Raw genomic sequence first — 16,815 nt, forward strand, 5'->3', positions numbered from 1 at the left:
CAAAAATAACTTAATTTTCCTTACTCTTCCAACTTCTCGGTTGTTTTTATTGATCAAAAGAGGATAATTTCCATTTTGGGGCATTTTGAGTTAAAATGGAAACTAGTGTTTATCCCAACTTGGAAGAAAAACCATTATCAACACACAGAAATAACTATATCCTAGTATTTACATATCATATTTGAATGCATTCTAGCATCGTGGTAAGCCTTCAATGCAGACAGTCCCTGACTTATCACGATTTGACTTAGGGTTTTTTGACTTCATGATGGTGTGAAAGTGATATGCACTCAGTAGAAACCATACCTCAAATTTTGAATTTCCATCTTTTCCCGGGCTAGTGATGCCACGGCTCCCCGTCAGCCCAGCGATTACAATCAGGAAGGTAAACAAGCCACACACTGACAGCCATTCTGCACCCATACAGCCTTTCTGGTCTTCACTTTCAGTACACTATTCAATAAAAGACATGAAATAGTCAGTACTTTATTATAAAATTGGCTTTTTGTTGGGTGATTTTGCCCAAGTGTGGACTGATGTAAGTGTTCTGAGCACGTTTAACGTCGATGAGCCCAAGCTGTGACGGTTGGTAGGTTAGGTGTATTAAATACATTTTCGACTTGTGTTGGGTTTACTGGGCTGTAAGCCTCTGTAAGCTGAGGAGAGTCTATAATGTGATTTCCATGTTGTTCGTGCATGTTAAATTCCTCACATTTTGATTTCTCTTAAAAAAATAAACAACAATTTATTTTGATCTTAGTAGGCTGTATTCATTTAGTCATTTTCAGCTTATGCATGTGCCTTTTCCATATGACTAGGACAGAGTGTATCTGTATGCAATCCACTTCATAATGTTTAACTCTTTGTGTTATATAGGTGACTTTGGCAGTATTTTTTCTTTTTCATTTGAAGAAACCCGTTATGCAAAAATTTTTCTTATGTAAAATTGTGAGCAAGAATCTGAGTTCTAAAGTTTGTCTAGGTTCAAGTGTCAGCTCCACAACTTAATTGCTGTGCGTCCTTGAACAAATTATTTAAACTTTCTGTGCCTTTTCTATTAAGTGGTGATGCTCATAGTATATATCTCATGGTAGTGCTATGAATATTTAATGATTTAACAAGTGCTGAATGCTTAAAACAACAGCTGGCACAAAAGAGTGTCTGAGTAAATGTATCCTCTGTAACTACTACCATTATTTATGTTTCATCCTAAAACAAACTCGATTTTTTTCCTTCGCCACTTATTTAATTACATATCCATTCACCACATATCAATTACCTGCTCCGTGTCAAGCATTGCTCTAGTAAAGGGAATCAGGAGTGCCAGGGTGAAGTGACAGGAGTACATTGCAGTCTTCAAGGCAATGCTCATTGAGTGGATGCTGTTTACGTAGGGATTTGAGGAGGTGCTGAAACAAACAGTAGTGACGCCTGGAAGAAGAATGTTCCAGGTACAAGCACAGCCGGGCACCAGTCCTAACGCGGAAGCAGGTGGAGGTGTGCCTGAGGTGTTCAAAGCACAAGGAGGCCAGTGGGACTGGAGTTGAATGACGGAGGGAGAGTAACAGGAGTAAAAGACAGAGAGATGTAACGGAGGCTGGATCACACGGAGACCCGTGCACCATCGTAAGGACTTGGCTTTTCTGCTGAGGAAAACGAGGAACCGTTCTAAGATTTTGATTTAGTGTTTTAAGAGGCTACCCTGTGGCGTAAAGACGTAAAGAAAGAAACACAGAGACCAGACTCCACTGATAATGATCTTGCCAAGGTTATCAAATGCAACCTTGCTCCTCTGCCCTAAGGGTACTTTTGGGTCCTTCCGTTCCCCAAATTTCCAGCAGTTGGGGTTACTGTGGATCCTTTGTTCCTTTTTGTAAAGCTCTCATTTCCTGCCTGTTCGGATAGCATGTCTCTTAAGGTTCTTCATACCCCCACACCCGCCTTTTTCTTTATCCCGTTTATTAGCTGCACTTTCTGTTCCTATTAAATACTGGTGTTGCCTAGACCTCTTATTCTGTACGCTCTGTGCAGTGGGACAAAAGGTAGTTAAGTGGTTAAGAGCAAAGACGCTGGAATTAAGTTGACCTGGTTCACCAGCTGGTGTGTGTGTGTTTGGGGTAGATAGTGAACCTCGAAGGTTCTGCAGAATGAGAAAATAAAGTTACATACTTTATCTTGTTTTTATGGAGACCAAATCATATGTTGTTTTGAGGACTGAAGTAAATGTGCTGAACCGAGTGCATGGAACATAATAAGTGCATTTAAGTGAGATTATTTTACCACCTGGCAATGTAAGGCATTTCCAAAGCTTCAGTTTCTGTCAAGAGGCTGATGGCTTCCAAGTGTATATCTTAAAGCCACATAGGTCACATATATTTCTGTAACATCAGACACCTATATGCAGTTTCCTACTGGATATTTCCAATTTAATTGCTCATGACATCTTACACTCAGTAGGTGGAAAGTAGGGCTAATCTTTTTACTTCCCTCCTCCAGTGTGCTCTCTGTCTTGTGTTCTCAAACACGGTACAATGGTGCTAACATCTGCTCAGGTGAAGACAGAATCTTGGACACCATCTTTGGTTTCTCTTCCTATCATCAGAGAAACATTATCAACTACCAATCCTCATCAGTTCTAGCCCTTAAATATCTTTGGAGCTTGTCCACATTTTGTCACCCGTTTATCAATTGCCCCAGTCCAGGACAGATAACCCTCTCTCAGCCGGGTTATTGAACACATTTCTAAGTTGCCTCCCTGTATCCAGAATTGCCCTTTCCAATTTGTTCTTCACCTGGAAGCCATTTCTCAAATGCAAATATCATCACATTACTCTTCTGCTTTAAATTTTAGTCCATAACCATAATTGAACCGTAGAACAAAGTAATATTCTGTAAAGTGGCAATCGGTTCTGTCCTTGAGTTAGTTCACATCTTCCTTTTTCACACCTTTCCAGTATCCACTTTATGCCACACCGTCTAGCCATACTACACTTCTTTAAAATGTTAACCAGGACTTTCCTTCTGCCTAGAACCTTCTTCCATGACAATGGACATTTTCTCCGATCTCTCCCCTGAGGACTATTTTGGACACCTGCCACGCGTTCTGAACTCTATACTTCGACCATTGTCAGTACCACACTAATTTAAATTTTTTCTTTGTTTTCTCCCTGTGGACTTTAATCTTTATAAGGGTCAACCCATATCTGTCTGGTTCAGGTTTAAATTCCAGTACCCGACACCTTCTTGGAACAAACAAAAGGACAAATATTTGGTGTGGTTTCTAGGACTGTGCTGGTACTAGGCATGCCCTTAATTTAATGAAATTATCTCAGACTTTCTTATAAACCACGCTTATTTTTTTCCTTGTTCTATAATACTGTCATTAAAATAACAATACATGTCACATTTTGCATCCTTTGGGCTCAGAGTTAAGTTTATAGAGCAGCAGATTTTATTTTTATATAAGGAAGAACTTTCTATTAATTATAGCAGTGGATGTAATCAGGACAGGGCAACCAGTTCTTTAGAACAGATAAAGTTGAGTTTATTGAACTATTGGGAAAAGGGCTGGCATAGTGTACATTAAGCTTCTTAAGCTTATTTTTCTCTCCAAATTCCTCCTCAGTGTCATCAGTAATAGTTGTGCTACAGGTTATTCCTTCTCTCACCTTCTTTCTCTTCTTTATGAATTTATAACAGAGAATTTGCAGAGCCTACTGGTTTATAGTGTCATTTTTTTCTAGGAAACACTACTAAAGAATGTAGCCAGACACTCTTTTGATGGTTGAACTAAATGACTCATATGGTCTTTTCCATATGAGAGTCTATGGATCATACTGTATGGAAATACGGGTTTGACCATTGACATTTATCAAAATGTTTCAGATTGTTTCATAACATTGAAGTGCCAAAAATCACTTTCAAAATGAAACCTTAATATTCGATTTTTTTAAGTTTTACAGCCCAAACTCCTAGCCTCATCTTTCTCACATATCCCATGCATTCATCTATAGTGTGTTGATAGAATATCCATTTAGTTAGGCTGAACGTATGGCAGGGCAGAGACAAATACATATACAACAAAAGACTCAGAGAGAGAGAGAAAACTGATCTCGGTTTAGAATTAACATCTTTTTTCTCATTCAATTCTTCAAATATTTAAGTGCCTATCGTATGCAAAGCTTTATGTTTCCTTCTCCTTTTGCAATACTTTTTGCTCCTGGTTAATTATATCACAGTATATTTAGTTGTAGCCAGCAAACCTAGAACATCCTCGGCGTCTCTTTCTCTCTCACCTTCTCCATCTAGTCAGACTCTAAGTAAAACACATGACTCTTCTTTGGCGTCTCTCCTCCATTTTCATTTACTTTATCCTTATTATTCATCTTGTCTCATTTGGACTATCAGCTAGTTTCCTAACTGGTTTCCTCATCCGCAGGCTGTTTGAAGAATTAGGTAATACCCCCTCCCTCTCCTTAAAAATCCCTGTCGGTGTCTCCCTGACTCCGTGAGAAAGTGCTTCCTCTTTAACGTGGCTTATAGACCGTAAAATACGGTCCCGAACTGATTCTAGTCGAATCTTTCTAGTCACATTCTTTGCCATTTCCCTATGCTCATTATTCTTCGTCCGAGCATCAGTGAGGTTCCAAACCTTTCCATTTCAGATATTTTTTCATTGCCTGGAAAAGTGCCCCCAACCTTTTGATTAAAAATTATCAATCCTCAACTTAGATTTTACCATCTCTGTGAAGTCATCTGTAATGGTTAATATCATGTGTTGACTTGGCTGGAATATGGGTGCCCAGATACCTGGCTAAACATTATTTCTAGGTATGTCTGTGAGGATGTTTCTGGATGAGGCCAGCAGGTGAATTGGTGGACTTGGTAAAGCCAATGGTCATCTCCAGTGTGGGTGGGCATCCTACAATCCCTGCAGGGCCTGAATAGAACAAAAGATGGAAGAAGGGAGAATTCACCCCTGTTTCTTCCTGCCTGACTACGCCAAGAGATCAGTCTTCTCTTGGTCTTGGAATGAGACATACGCCGTCTGCTCCCCTGGTCCTCAGGCCTTTGGTCTGGGACTGAACTACACCATTGGCTTTCTGGGGTCTCTAGCTTGCAGGTGGTATATTGTGGGACTTCTCAACCTCCATAGTTGTGTGACCCAATTCCTCATATAAATGTCTCTATTTATCATCGGTATCTATCTATATCTCCTATTGGTTCATTTTGTCTGGAGAACCCTTTCTATTATATCATTCCTGATTTCTGTGAGGACTTAATTGTTAAAGGACCTGTGTTTCATAGCAATTTATCCAATATAGTACGTTCATTAGTACTTAGATTCTGAAGTTAAACTACTTCGGCTTCCTTACCAGCTCTAGCCCTTAACTGTTGTGATAACTTGTTAAACACCCAGCATTTCTATTTACATACGTGCAAATTGGGGATCATACTAACCTCTAAGATTTTTATGTGGGAATAAATGAAATAATTCAGTAGAATTTGAAATAGTAGACTTTCGCTGCAACTGGTAGAGTGTAATTGTACTGGCTTTATTGTAATTTGTCTCTCTTGTTCTACTTTTGCCCATTAAATTTTGAATATCTTGATTTCTGAAACTGTATTCCTCTTCTTTCAATCTCCCTTTTTGAGCAAAGGCTCTGTAATATAGTAGGCATTCAAATATTTATTGAAAGTGTAATAAAATGAGAAATCTATGCACCATAATTGAGATATTGAAAAGTGCTATTGGATGTCAAACGAAGGCCAGTGGGTCATGGAAATGTTCACAAGGAGGTAGCATTTGATGGAGGAATTAAACAATACAACCAAGGCAGGAAAATCCAAGCAAAGAGATCACCATAATCAGTGACAAAGCCAGGAAAGAACTAGTCCAATCATCATGACATGTAAAGTATAATTACAAAATAAATATGCATTATGAAGACCTTGAGTAGTAGATGTAAGTTTATTTTTAATACATTGACGGATTTTGAGCAGGAAGTAGACGTGATTCTAAAGGTGTTTATGAATTAAATTAACTTGATACTTAACTTAAATTGGAAGACCTTGGAAGAAGTGATTCTAGGATGGCTTGAAGTGTTGAACTTGGAGGAGTTGAAGAATTATTATAGTTAATATTATATTCAGGAAGGCCAGGGATGTATTGATTCTGGAATGAGATAAGCTGAATTTTGGACTTGTTCTTTTTGAAATATTAGGGTGAATGTCTTAATTCAGGCTGCCATAACGAAAATGCCATAGCCTAGGTGGCTTAAGCAACAGACATTTATTTCTTACAGTCAAGGAGGCGCTGGCAGTCCAAGCTCAGGGTGCCAGCATGGTGAGGTTCTTGGTGAGGGCCCTCTTCCTGGTTTACAGAGGGCTGCCTTCTTGCTGTATCCTCACACGAAGGGCTCTGGTCTCTTCTTCCCTCATAAGAGCACTCATTCCATCACAGGGACGCCACCCTCGTGACCTAATTACCTCCCAAAGGCCCAGCTCTTGATACCATCACCTTAGGGATTAGGGCTTCAATATATGACTTCGGTCTGTAGCAGTGACTATATTGGCAGTTAGAAACACAGGTCTGGAAGAAAGATGTGGGAATCAGACATTCAGAGGGAATAGCTGATACGGTGGGCACTGAGGAAATTGAGAAAGGAGAAGAGTAAGGATGAGGCTTAGGACATGGAGGATTTCTGAACTTGAGGGCCAGGAGAAAAAGGAACGAGAAGGAGGTTCAAAAAGAAGTGGTCAGGGGATAAGAAAATGAGAAAACTGTAGCATTGCAGAAGTGAAGTCAGGGCAGTTTCAGGAAATACGAGTTCAGCTATGTGATGGATACCGATTCTGTTGAGAAATGGACATAGGGAACAAGAGGCAAAATGGAAAGCTGAAAGGGGCTTATGGCCTAGAGTCATACAGACCCTGGGTTTATACTGTCTGGCTCTGCCTCTTCCTAGTTTTGATTCCTTGGGCAATTTAGTTCCCTAAGTAACTGAGTTACTTAACTGATAGAATAGAGTCAGTACTAGTACCCACTACATAAGTTTGTTATTAGGATTAAATGAGATCACACATGCGAAGCTGTCAGCACAGTCCCTGGTGTATAGTAAGTGCTTATATTGTGCAGAGCAGCACCACCCATGAGACCGCTCTCTCGTGATATGTGTTCTATTTCACACTGTCCTTTGCAATACTCACTAGACACATGTGACTATTAAGCACTTAAAATGTGGCTAGTGTGACCGACAAACTGAATTTCTCCTTTAATTTTGATTTAGGTTTTAAAGGCCACTTGTGACTAGTCTGGCCTAGAGCGGGCCACCTAAGGCAGGCAGAAGGCCATTTCTCCCTCGTGTAACGCTCTAGGGATGAGGGATGGAGGCTGGTGAGGATGCTCCGGTCCATGTGGCCTTTCAGACATTCAGGTTCCTTCGGCTAAAGTCTCATCTTCATTTGCATATCTGACACTTCCTCAGATCCAGGTCTGTGTTCCTGCCCTTGGAAGGTGGTTTCTTTTTAAGGAAATGGTGCAGAAGTGACACACATCACTTTTGCTCAGTTTCCATTGGTGTGAAACTGGCCACGTGGTCTCAGCTAGCTACAAGGAGGACTGTGTGCCCCCAAAAAATCAATTACTTTTAGAAAGAGGAACAGAGGGATTTAGAAGCAGTTAACAATCCACCATACAATGTGGTAAGTATCGCTTGTTATTACTGTTAGTCTACCTACGAAGGGTATATTTTATATCTTAGTAATGTGTGTGGTTGGTACATGTCCTCAGTTTAGAGTTCATGATCATTCGCAGGGTAATCAGGGTCCATTGGTACCAGACCTGCTTGTCAAATCCCAAAAGTCTCCAAGAAAAGACATTTGCAGATTACTTACAATGGTATAATTTTGGGCAGGATACATAAATGGGGTAACACCCTTTATTTGCTTCCCAACATTTATTTCTCCTCCCCCTTAGTTAATGTGTCTCACATTTTCTTTGAAATAATTTTTTTCTCTATTATCAACATTCTACTCTTGTTTTGATCCCACATGGGTTCCTAGGGTATAACTCTTGCAACTATAGAACTGGGGGAGGAATTACCTCCCACTTGAGTTTCAAGAGGGAGACTCCACTGCCTAAAATTCACACTCGGTGTGAACAGTGATTGACACAGAGGTGGGCCTTTGGAGTAAACATGCACCGTATGTGGGGATCTTAGAGTCTTGGGAATTTTGCTTGGGGTCACGGAGGATGAGAGGCTTGGACTGCTGCTTCTCAGAGTCTGGCTCACAGAAGGTTGCACGGAGGGGCAAAGAGAGGATGTTGGCACTGTGTTCTTGATTTCGAAAGCCATACCGGATGCCTGGGAACCAGAATTTTCAGCTCATGAGCCCAAAGTTCCTTTTCAAAAATTCCACTTGAGTTGAGCTTTCTTTTTTTTTTTTTTTTTTTGCGGTATGCGGGCCTCCCACTGTTGTGGCCTCTCCCGTTGCGGAGCACAGGCTCTGGACGCACAGGCCCAGACGGGCCCAGCCGCTCCGCGGCATGTGGGATCCTCCCGGACCGGGGCACAAACCCGCGTCTCCTGCATCGGCAGGCGGACTCTCAACCACTGCGCCACCAGGGAAGCCCGAGTTGAGCTTTCTTGATGGTTGAAATAGAAATTTCCTAATAATGCACAAAGAAATAGTTAGAGGAATATCTTTGTCAGCAATGATCGTTCCCAGACTCCAGTTTTTTCAAATATGGAAAAAGATTAGCTTTCATAATTGACTGAAAAGTGACATTAGCCATTGGTTTCTAGTCAAAGGAACAGATACCACTCTAGGAATTTCAAACAGTGGAAACTTAATTCAAATAATTGGTTGTAAATCAATGAAAGGGTTGAAGGCAAATAAGAAGGGGAATGTGAGGTTATAATGTTATTAAAATATACAGAAAGCTTCTACTTTCTGGACTGGAGGAATCAAAGGGAAAACAGCCCTGCCCAGAGGCCTCAGTCACTGCTGGTTGCAAGAAGCCCAGAGACTGCGCTTCCTCTGATGTGGCATGAACTTGTTCTGCCACTGTTGTCACTAGAATCCGAGCCCACAAGCCTGTTGCTGGAGCTGCATGGTAGGTACCCTCACAGCCACTGCCTGACATGGTTAGAACTGTGCTCCTAAGAAAGAGCCCAGGGGTTTTTCTTGTTTTGGTTTTTTTCCCCCACCATTCTTGCTGCAATGCTAGACGCACTGCCAGAAGCAGAAAACAAAAAGGCAACGCCTTTCCCCTTTATTCTACCCTCCCATTTCCTGCCGGGATCACGCACTGGCAGGATCAGAAGGGAATCCATCTTGCAAGGAAACTGAGAAAAATGTATCTTGCCAGCTCCCAGCCCCTTCTGATACAGAGGAGGGTGTAAAAGATCATAAATGGAGCTAAAACCCATATATAAAGGACCAGAACATCACTGAACATTTCTAGGTTGAGCAAGAAAAGAATAGCCTGACTTCTCTTCCCATGTCTTCTGGATCTCAAAAACAGAGGACTTAATTTAATTATGTTATTGCCCTTAATCCTAAGGAATTATACTGAAGGAGTCTATCTAACAATCTCCATATTGGGAGACATTCTTTCTTTTAATTAATAAATATGTCGTCAATCTTGAAAATTCTTTAACTGCTGGAAAAATGCTCTCAGACCACAGGAATCTATAGATGCCACTTAGACAGGTATTGACATGTACATTTTTTTCTCATGATCAATGGGTCCTAGCTCCATCTACTGTGATTATAATAAGATTTATTTAAACTCCTTAAAGCTCAGCTCAAAAATCATAATCACTAAGTTTGGGAAACAAAATTCAAAACATTCAACAGAGAAGGGACAATTTTCTCTAAATTTGTACACGGTAGGCATTTTTTGTTTTTTTGACTCTTCTAACAGCACACACAGCACTTCTCCCCTTTCACCTTTCATCCACATGCAGTGAATTTGAGATGCACCAGTCTGTATCCATCTCTGAAATTCACCATGCCTGATAGAGCCAGTTGTACTTCAGCTTAGAACACATTTCCTTGTACAAACTATTAATCTCCAATATCGAGTATGATTTGTTTGGAGAAAGTTTGTAACAGAAGGTTTAAAAAAATATTTCTGCACCCATGGCAACTATTCAAAAACACAGTTTAGTTGCCCTATTTGTTGTTTGGGTTACATACCAGATACAGAAATACTGTCATAAAGGATCTGTCATTGCTAAAAAGAAAAATACACCTGAGAAAGAGCTGAGATGTAGTTGGATTAGGATGTCTTGTGCAAAGATGCTGTTTGGTATAATGTTTCTGGGCTTACCTTTGAGAATGCTATTTTGACAGAGAAATTAAGTCATCATTTGCCACAGAACGATCCAAGAAAATGAACTCTGTATCTCTCTGAAAATGCAAGTTGATGTAGGAAAGTTTGATGGAATCAATGAATCACTTCACTGATATATTTTTGCCACCTTGGCGTAGATCATTAACCTAATGGATTATGTTTTGTAGTAGATGCTTTTTTTTTGGTGTATGTACTAAAATAATATATGGAACGTTTCCATCTTAATGGTCACTTAACCTCCACTGTGTAAAATGCTTAAGTGAATTTAAACATTTGTATTAAAACCCATACCATCTGTCTCAGACACTAAGCAGCTAGAAACTTCTGGTGGTTTTCCAATATAAGTAGCAACCGTCGTTGGTTGGCATGGGCGTCTTGAAGCCTCCTGTGCCTCAGATCCAAAGGTATTTTTTTTTGGAGACATCAGGAAGTACTGAAAATGTTTGTCCTCAAGGTTCTATCTAGTTTTTCTCATTCATTCTCCATCTTTCAGTCCTAGTTGCTTAGAAAAAAAGTTACGATAAGGGGATTTATAGCTACATATTAAAGACTTTTTGAGCTATTAAAAATCATTCACAATTTTTAAAAGATTATAATAACATGATAATGTTTATTTACAAATAAATGAATCTTAATATTAGCATTTTAAGTAATACCCAAATTAGTTTGGAGAAAACAGGTAACTCATTCATTAATTCGAGACACATTTATTGAACACGTATTTCTTGCCAGATATTTTCTCAGTTTGGGGTTATCTTTATAAGGTAAGTGAAAGAAGGTCCTTCACGTCCCAGAGTTCACAGACTAGTGAAGAAAAACTGTAGGTAAATAACTGTAACATACAGTGATAAATTCTACGATAGAGGAAACAATAGAGAACAGAAAATAATACTCCTATTCCAAAACACAGACCTTGTTAGCATAAATCTGGATGGAAACTTGTGCTGAGCTGTAGAAGAGAAGGAAAGTCAGAAATTGTGAATAGTACGAGGGAGTGATAGTGGCAGAGAACGTCAAGGGGGTGTGATCTGAGAACAGAGGTAACCAGAATCATATTTCATATGCAAACAGTGATATTACCGGGCTGCCTCGAAGCCCTATGACAAAAATACGGTTGCTGATAGAGAGCCCTCCCCAGGGTAGAGGGTGCAAAAGCGAAACAGAAGGAAGAGCCTAAGTGATGTGACAGAGAGCCACCCAGACCTCTGCCAGTGCAACAGGTGTACGGAAGGTGCTTCTCCCCAATCCGACTCGGCACCAAGATTGTTCTGAAGAGTCGACCCTGAGGAAGAATCGGGCAGGAGGGTTACGGGGGTAGAGAGTACTCCAGACCCCTAGAATCAAATCGTGCAGACGGCTGTGTGTGTAAGACCGACCCATCCCAAGGGACTTAGCAGATCCAGTTGGCGGGAGGTTTTCACAAGGAAGCTCCACTTGCCTTTCCTTGATTCACGAGCTCTTCGCTTTGTGTTCTCTGTCTGCACTCTGACAAATAAAGGCGCGCTTACTGACGCAGCCCTTGAAGAGCTGAGAAGCAGGTCCGAGTCAGCCCAGAGTACTGCAAAATAGCAGCACTGAAGTCATTATCCAGGTTGCTGAAGTCCCGTTCTGCCAGGAGAGTGTTTCAGTCAGACTTCTCAATGGGTGCGGAAGTTCAGGAGAAGTCAGTACGTCCCCCAGAAACCTGGTGTTTTAGGAACTCTTAACTAGCCAACAGTCTCTGTGATTTGGCCAGAATTTTGATTGTCTGCTTGACACAAAGAGGTTGTGAGTTTCTCACTGATGGTGGGTTTTTGATAGAGGGAAAAAGAGGAACATTGAGCCAAGGGAAGTGAAGCATAAAGATTTTCAATCACTTCTTAGTTTGTTTTAGTACCACCATTTCAAAGAAAATGAATCCATCAGTTAAGATGTAGATTTTTAACTTATCAATTTTGCAAGACTATGTGATGTTTTCTGGGCGTGTCATGCACTTTTGTAACTGCATACCTTTTTATACCGTTCTCAAAGCCTCTTGCCTTTTACCTACCTTTTGAAAACTCATTCTTCAGTACTCAACTGAAGTGGACCCTCATCCATTTTTAAAAAAAAAATTATTTACTTTTGGCTGCCTTGGGTCTTCATTGCTGTGCGCGGGCTTTCTCCAGCTGCAAGTGGGGGCTACTCTTCGTTGCTGTGCGCGGGCTTCTCAATGCGGTGGCTTGGGCTCTGGGCGTGCGGGCTTCAGTAGTTGTGGCTCACGGGCTCAGTAGTTGTGGCACACAGGCTCGGTTGCTCCGCTGCATGTGGGATCTTCCCAGACCAGGGCTTGAACCCGTGTCCTCTGCATTGGCAGGCGGACTCTTAACCGCTGCGCCACCAGGGAAATCCGCCCCTCATCCATTTGGCCGTCCTGAAGACCACTTCTCCGGGAAGAATTAAATGCACCGTAACATATTGTCAGTGAATTTGTCATGCCACTTATTTCTGTTCTTCCTATTATTATAGTGAGATCTTTGCATGTCTTTTCCCCATTTAGATTAAACACCTTTAACAATAGCTTACATTTATCAACCTTTCACTAGATGCCTTATTTCATGTCGTTCTTAAAGTGCTTCCATAAGGTAAATGCTATCATTAGCCCTTTTTACAGGTAAAGAAACTGAGACACAGAAGGTACTTTTTCAAGATCAGTCTAGCAAGCTGCTGAGTAGGTTTCTAAGCCCAAGAAATCTGACTACAGACTAACCACTAAGCTTTAAATGACAGATTTTATATAAAAGAAAACTTTATCTCTACATAAGGATTCAAAAACAAAAGGCCATGTTTGGAGGTGTAAAGCGCTAAAGGGGACAATCCATTTATGGTGAAGTATAATTATGTGTTTCCTCCTATGCTGTCAAAATGCAGCAGCTCGATTAACTCACCATCTCTGACACTGAAACACAGAACATGCTTCATGGTAATTTCTCTCCTTGACTCGCATTTTGTCACTTTCTTTGAAATTAGGTCACAAACATACTTTAAAAAACAGCCTTGAAGCAAGAGGTAGAACTTTCAGAAAATTAATTTCTTGATCAAAATATTTCCTGGGAACTTACATTAAATTCTAGGCATCTTCTTTTAAGAAAGATCCCACTATCTGCCTTCTAAGACTTCCAATCTGAGATTTTTCTCCTCATTATCTCCGTGTTGATGAGAAGGAAGTCAATCTTCAGTTATTTTTAATTGCATCACTTTATGTTTTTTTAATGTATGCATTGTGCAGTATAGGTTTTTTTCCCAGATTTAGGTGTGTTGTTTCTCAGGAACATTGTATCGTATTTCATTCATTTTTAATTTGTGCTCCTGGAAGATATAAAGCTCAAAAATGCTAGATGTTGGGCTTCCCTGGTGGAGCCGTGGTTGAGAGTCCGCCTGCCGATGCAGGGGACGCGGGTTCGTGCCCCGGTCCGGGAAGATCCCATGTGCCGCGGAGCGGCTGGGCCCGTGAGCCATGGCCACTGCGCCTGCGCGTCCAGAGCTTGTGCTCCGCAACGGGAGAGGCTACAACAGTGAGAGGCCCGCGTACCGCAAAAAAAAAAAAAAAAAAAAAGCTAGATATTTTACAAGACATTTAAGGTGAATATGCATGTCAGTACTAAAAATTAGGTGAGATTAAAGACTCAGAAATCTGTTTAATTCTACAGCAGAAGCATCTGCTTTTATTTGAAAGGGGAAACATTTCTCGTTAAGTAGGAGCTACTTGCCAAATAATGACGTCACCCTTGCTTATTGCTGAATGTTCTACTTCCTGCTTTGGTCTTATCTTGACATTGGGTCAATGTTTTTTCCTAAATTGTCATCTTCACAGCTGTGTTTAGCGATTATCTTTAAGAAATACACATGCAGAAATGAATTCTATTTATGCAAAAGTTGTTTCTCTTTTCAAAGTTTGCTACTGTAGTTAGGATTGTTGTAATACAAACAACAGTGAGCAAAATCTTCAGGCTTCCACTTCATATTAGGGTAATTAAAGAAAAAAAAGTATATATCTTACATAATATAAATCTGTATGTAATTGACATAATATAACTATGTATTATTTTTGTAAAGAATTACAGAAGTCCTCTCATTTTTAGTAATTCTATTATTAATATTCCCTGCAAGAAAAAATGGAAAACTGCTGATGGTGTGAGTGTATTCAGAATATTCTGAACCAAGGTTTTTCTTAATTCAGTAGAAAACACTTTTATGCTCAAGGGTCTAATTTAGTTATTTTAATGTTTACTATTATTGATGTTACAGATCAGTTCCTTTTCAGAAAAGATAAATATAGAAAAGATATTTAATGATACAACATACAAATAACTAGGGGTTATTATTTAGACATAGGATGAGAAAAGTATTGATTGAAATGAAGACAAAGAAGGACCTGACATCAAACAGGAATATATCGGGTATGTGAGGTTTTCATTCCCGAATTCTGACAGTGAGTTAAAATCTGTATATTTAAATTTAATGTTGAACAAAACAGACAGTAAGGAAGTGCTTTATAGGAAGAAATGAATGAGTATGCTACTTTGTCAGTAGTATTGCTTATAGGAAAGAAAGAAGTGACAATTTAGAAGGAAGCAGATGACTAGCGTGTTACTGAATATTGCAACAAGCAATTCAGGATGTGAAATGATAATTGCAGAGTTTGTATTTCAAGTCAAATTTCTACATTATCTGTGGTGTGTTAGAAGTATAGAATCTGTTTTATGTCTTCAGAACAATTAAAAATATCTGTGACACCAGTGAAGTGCTCTTCTGTTTCCCAAGTTCAAAGCTTTCATTGTGTATTCATTGCTAATCACTCTTTTCTCTTATTCCTCATGGTGAATATTATATTTTTATTTTGATATAAAATGTATCCTGTTTCATGTTAAACTTTGGTTTCTCTTGACTGTGTTCTCCAATTTTTCTTCTACCACACAAATTGACTAGCAATGTCCTGTGAAATACAATCACTCTATGAAATTTTATCAAAATGGCAATTTTGAATCACTGCAGCTTACATTCATTTTTTTAGAACTCCTGCATAAGAAAAGGTCATACTTTCTTCCAGAATGGGCTATTTTTCCTCAAGTCCACTGGTCTCACAGGTGTTGGTCACATGAAACTTGAATCTATCCCACATAGATTCCCATTGTTTTCTTAATGTTCATTCAATTCACATTTTTCTGAATGCAGTTGGTTCAACATGTCAGACTTACTCTAATGCTGTATTCCTTAGAGTAATGGATCATTAATAGACAGATAGACACACACACAGACACACAGACACACACACTACCACACACGAATCTCCTTTTATGCAGGCAATCTGCAAGCTGTATCCTTAAGACATTTCTTTCTTTTTTTAAATTTTTATTTGAGTATAGTTGAGTTATAATGTTGTGTTAGTTTCAGGTGTACAGAGAAGTGAATCAGTTATATATCTATATCTATATCTATCTATCTATCTATGTATATATCTCCACTCTTTTTTTTTTTTTAGATTCTTTTCCCATATAGGCCATTGCAGAGTACTGAGTAGAGTTCCCTGTGCTATATATCTATTTTATATATAGTCGTGTGTACATGTCAATCCCAGTCTCCCAATTTATCCCTCCCCCCTGTTATCCCCTGGTAACCGTAAGTTTGTTTTCTACATCTGTGACTCTACTTCTGTTTTGTAAATAACTTCATTTGTACCCTTTCTTTTAGATTCCACATATAAGTGATATCATATGACATTTGTCTTTCTTTGTCTGACTTATTACTTCACTCAGTACGACAATTTCTAGATCTATCTACATTGCTACAAATGTCATTATTTTGTTCTTTTTTGTGGCTGAGTAATATTCCATTGTATATATGTACCATATCTTCTTTATCCATTCCTCTGTTGATGGACATTTAGGTTCCTTCCATGTCCTGGCTATTATAAATAGTGCTGCAGTGAACACTGGGGTGCATGTATCTTTTCGAATTATGTTTTTCTCCGGGTATATGTCTGTCCAGGAATGGAATTGCTGGGTCATATGGTAGTTCTATTTTTAGTTTTTTAAGGAGCTTCCATACTGTTCACCATAGTGTCTGCACCAATTTCCATTCCCACCAACAGTGTAGGAAGGTTCCCTTTTTTTTCCACACCCTCTCCACTTAAGACATTTCTTCCTGTCTTTGTTTATGGAATTATTAGTAAATGTTATAGGTGTTAACATCTATCTGTACACTTTACAACAACATAATAAGATTGCAAAATCATAACTCATGATATTTTTCATATTTGTTACATTTTTATTGCAAACATCTGTCATCCTGAATACCAAGGGTATGTATCTTCTGTTAGAACGGGTGACCCAAAGCTTTGAGAGATGTACAGAATAAGAAGATATAAGCAGGAAAAGGAGGAATTAAATAAAATCTCAGATTAGACATAGCAAAGTATTAGTTTTAAATTTGAA

Source organism: Kogia breviceps, chromosome 1 (genome assembly GCF_026419965.1).
Source record: "Kogia breviceps isolate mKogBre1 chromosome 1, mKogBre1 haplotype 1, whole genome shotgun sequence".
Classification (NCBI taxonomy): Eukaryota; Metazoa; Chordata; class Mammalia; order Artiodactyla; family Physeteridae; genus Kogia; species Kogia breviceps.